The sequence below is a fragment of the Cariama cristata genome, unplaced genomic scaffold (assembly GCF_000690535.1).
Source record: "Cariama cristata isolate BGI_N322 unplaced genomic scaffold, ASM69053v1 scaffold17050, whole genome shotgun sequence".
Classification (NCBI taxonomy): domain Eukaryota; kingdom Metazoa; phylum Chordata; class Aves; order Cariamiformes; family Cariamidae; genus Cariama; species Cariama cristata.
Genome location: NW_009596541.1, coordinates 7137 through 12012, shown reverse-complemented (window position 1 = coordinate 12012; position 4876 = coordinate 7137). Strand labels below are relative to the sequence as shown.

Below are 4876 nucleotides of genomic sequence, written 5' to 3'. Positions count from 1 at the left end.
AAAGTGCAGTTACGTAGAAGAAACTTAACGGAAGAAAAACTCCTAAAAAGAGAAATAGTCCTGTTTTAGCCAAACCAGGACATACACCCTGCTCTTCTGTATGAAATTAAAGCACCTTAATTGAAGGGATACACCTCACCTCGAGTCACTGAACATGGGCTGTATCTGAAAAATCAAGGGAGCAGCCGCATTGCCTTCCTGTAGCACCTACCCAGTGAAACAGTACCTCTGTTTAATCATGCTTGCCAGCTTCCTTTACCACGAGGACTTCTCAGAACGCCACCCTTAATTTAAAAACCCGAACCTAGCCTTTGCAACTGAGAAATGATCATGGATCAACTAGCTCTCAAAACAGTCTTGGGTCTGACCAGCAATAGGAAGAAACTTACTTTTGCAGGAAGTTGTACCTTCTGGTGAATATGTCTGATAAAAGCAGTACGAGTTCACCTACTTCTACTACGTGGCGGCTTGGACAAATTTCCAGAGATAGTGCCAGCACTGTTTGCTGAAGTCCCACTTCTTAGCTTGCTTCTCACATATAAAAAAATGAGTTAATGGGCAAAATTCAGAAGCAATGAATATTTGCCAAGGGAAGATTCCTCCAAAAGCTCTGAAATAAAGATCTCTAACCTCCCCCAAACTTTTTTTTTTTGAAGAAATGCACACAGAAACTACTCGTTTTTGTGCATCTACTGACACACCGAATTCTCTGTACAATATAGAAGCACAACTAAAACAATTCTAGGTGAAGTAATATAACCTTAGGTACAGAGCAGATACAGACAGCTCTGTTACATTACACCTTTTATTACAAATTTTTTGTATTTGATATGCATAGTGATGCATATCAGCTAATACCAAGAAAGCAAACAGTCACCATTTTGGGACATATGTGTTTGTGAATGAGAACATCTCTTACTCCATGGAGTGAAGAAAATACTGTCCTCACAAAATTTTTAGCAAAGTTATTCATGATTTTATTACAACAATTCATACAGTATTACGTTTACACTATGTCATAAATGTAACTTAAACTAGAAAAAATGCACTTGACCCAAAGTTAGTATTTTTGTGGTATCCTAAGAATTTTCTTTTAGATATTGATTTTTAATCTGACTTGTTATATTTAACCCAAATATGCTGAGTTGGGTTTTATGGTTTTGCTTTTTTAAAGCCACTTTAGAAATAAATCCTGGATATTTTACTACCTAATATACTTCTAAATAATGACACATTCTTTGTTTACCAATGCTACAATACTTACCACTGTTACTGTACCAAAGTAAGAAATAACATTTCACTGAATTTTATAGCATATTATTATGCTAGAACATGCCACTGAAGAAGTATCTTCCCAGCTTCAGGCAACTATGTTGGTTAGTATCATGAAGCATTAATAGACCTGAAATAATCATTCCTGTATAGCAAAAGTATTATCATATTTTCACTTTATTACTCTCCATTTAACACTGCAACTTCTCACTTTTTTTTTTACGTGATTACATTTACAGGATATACCCTTTATATATATCCTTCACCCTAGCTGTAAAATCTCCTCTTTTTCCTGAAATGCTTAGAAACTCAGCAACACATACAAAAAGTTCAAACTACTTTTTCCAACATACAGAATTACCTCTATTACACTGCTCAGTCACCTTTCATTAGACTCCCTGGTTAAAACTAATGAAGTGTAGAAGGAATGAATCTTCGTGAAGTTCTGCAGACACTCATTAACCAGGCTGCCCAGCTCTTTCTCCCACAGCCCTAACAATGGTGTGACTCCACAGGCACCTTAGGGAATTATTCCAGGTTTTCTAGATACCTTTTCTAAAAATAAGCGTATTATTGACTTTCTAAACAGTATCCAGTCATTGACTGGAGACATACTCAGTCTGATTTATTAATGAGCACAGTCCCAAAGTGGCACACATCCTCTTCATCCATACAAATGTGGACTGTACTGGCCCTCCTACTGAAGACCTATCTGTTCCCTGATCCAGGACATCAACATTAAAATACATCAGAGCCCAGACCAGCAGGACATACTTCTCTTTGAGCAGACTCCAGCAGTTTACCCTCTCAGTAACAGTGGCTCATAGAACTAGAAAACTCTGAATCTGCTTTTTTGCTTTAGTACAGAATTAAGGAATTCCTTAGGTACTGCAGGACAACTGCAAATGGGTGACAAACAGCTGTGCAAGTGGATTTGTGTCATCCTATGAAAAACACAAGTGTCCACCCACTATACCATTGGTAATGGGTGAGAGACTGCAAAACAACAGAGGGAAACACATGTCAACAATTAAAAAGGATTGGTTTTAAGCACCATCGATATCCTTCACATATCAGTTATCTGCAAGTTGGTACGCAGCATACACTTCTGTAGTTCCTGCCTTTGTAAAATTCCAGTTACATTGCAGTTGCCCCTCTGAATTTTTTTGTCTTTGAAGAAAAATTGAGAACTGCCTCTGCCAGTATAAGTGTATGTGCCACTACATGGCACCTACTTAAATGAAAAGGAAATCTAAATGTAAAATCTATTCCAATTAGCTAGCTATACTGAGGGTAGGTAGTGAGTCTTAAGGTTACTGATGTAAATTAAAACAGAAGATTCACCTTCTTTTGAAGACATCAAAAAATTAATTCACACCAAAGCTGACCAGTGTGAACATTTTCAGGTTTAAAGACAAAGGCATAAGTTCTAAGCCAGAATGAGAATGCCACCCCAACCACAGTATCACCAGTATGATGCCATAAAGCAGAGCCTGTCCTGTTCCACATCTTCTGAATTTTACAGCCCTTGCATGCCCTAAGGGACCAGTCATAAAAAGGTCAGTGCAGAAATAAATTACTTTCTCCCTTGTGGCAAATTTCTATGAAGTAAAAACCTAATGTTGACACCTCCCCACAGCAGGGTATTTATTGTCTGTTCCAGAGAGGGCAAGCAGGGCTACAAATTTCATGGCAGTAACAGAGGCACACAACAGAGAACAGAAAAATGAGAGAACTGAACAGGTATGGCTGGAAAGACTTCCTCTCTACCATGCACACTACCACAAGCACAAACAAAGGCATCCAACAAGCTCTCTCTTCCAACCTCTTTCCTTCTCATCTCTCCATTAAAGATGCTTCTGAAAACTGTAGTCTGCTAGGAAAATGATTAAAATCCTAATTATCAAGAGCAAACGATGCTTGAAACAGATGAGCAGGCATGGTAGACAAATATTTTCAGGCAGGGATGGCAGACAAATATTTTCAGGAAAGCAAACTGCCATAAAATGAGTCTTTCTTCTTGAGTAAGCCTGTTCCTTCAGACAGATTCTTCTCACCAGAGCAAGGATTCTATGAACTCCTGCTCCACAAAACTGGCATCATTCACAGAACTGCCCTTTTTAGAAGAAAAATAACACCCTGATTTACTGCAACCCTTTCCTAAATTTACTGAATTCTCTGACGCCTGAAAACAAAGACTTAGGGTGTAAAATACAAGCATTTAAATCAATATCCTTTTCTCTCACAAGAAGCATGACATTCAGAAGAACAAAATCAAAAGAGCAATATTATTTATAGCCATCTCCCATATGCTTATTCATCATAATGTTGACAGATTTACAAATTGAGTAGACTTGAATAGGCAATACAATTCAACTAGAACATGCATAAGTTTGAACAGCTGGCAGTCAACATCCTTCAGTTTGAACAATCTGCCAGTATACAGGAGAAAGGAAGGGGAAAATACAAATATGGTGCACAATCCCACAGACTGGGAATACTCAACACATATGAAGCAAAACCAAACATCACTTACTTCAGATTTGGAGGACAAGTTTTCCTCCATGTCAGAATCACTAGGATCTACAATATCATCAAACGGTGGCAGAGTCAGTGACTTCCTTTCCAGTGCATCATTTTCAATTTTGACTCTCCCCACCTTGAGTTGAGATCTATCCTTTGTCTGCTTTTTGTCAGCCGAACAAGTAAGAATCAGTGGTGGGGCACTAGAAAAGCTTTTAAATAATGAATCCGAGCCACTTTTTTTTCTTTTTTTTGCAGAAGGTTCATCAGAGTCCAGAACAGAGGGCCTTTTTGTGGGGGTCTTCTTTTCTTGCTGCTGCCCACCTGTTATGGTAAGGATGGAGGTGTTTTCAGATTTTGGCTCCTTGGACATGGGTTTGGGTTCCTTGAAGGCCATCTTAGGAACTATTTTTTCATCTTTTAGAGGCTTGTTCTCTTTGGGTTTCTTAGAGGATTCTTTGGAAGATTTGTTGTGTTCCCTGGAAGGTTCTTTGAAGGCACTTTTATGTTCTTTTGAGTCTTTAGAAGCTTTTTCCTTGTGCTCCTTTGTTAACTTGTGGGTCTTTGAAAAACTGTTACTACTGCTGCTGCTGCTATTTGTGTTCAGAATCTTAGCTGGGTCCTGCAAAAAGGCAATGCAAAATTTTACTTACAAAAACCAAAAAGAACCCTCAAAGCCCCAAAAGACAGACACAATATGGACATAGGATTCATATCAAAAACTTGGAACTGCCTGTTGAAAACCAGAACTGCAAATACCTATATAAGGACAGATACAAACCCCATCACTTTGCTCAACTTATCTGTTACAAGTGGTGGAACATGAGCAGTTACCACTGCTTCTCAGTATCTGCAAGACACGTTAGTTTTTATCTTAAGAATTAGACACGCTTTTTAAGAAACATCGTAAGATGAACATAAAAGACAGTTTAGGAAATGTTAACCATGACCATTAGCTATCAGAAAAAAAGACATCATAAGGAAAGATCAGGATATGAACCACATAATGTCAACAGATCTACTTCAGGATCAGAGCAAAACATGTGCTCCTGATGACATTTCAGGCAAAGTTTGACTTCTC

General features: G+C 38.2%; 1 pseudogene across 1 annotated transcript; it reads right to left on the bottom strand.

Annotated features, from left to right (window-relative positions):
* Window positions 1-3808: 3808 nt before the first annotated feature.
* LOC104166590 lies at window positions 3809-4417 on the bottom strand (annotated as a pseudogene). Its single transcript, XR_696491.1, has one exon. The product of XR_696491.1 is annotated as a protein AF-9 pseudogene (transcript).
* Window positions 4418-4876: the final 459 nt, after the last annotated feature.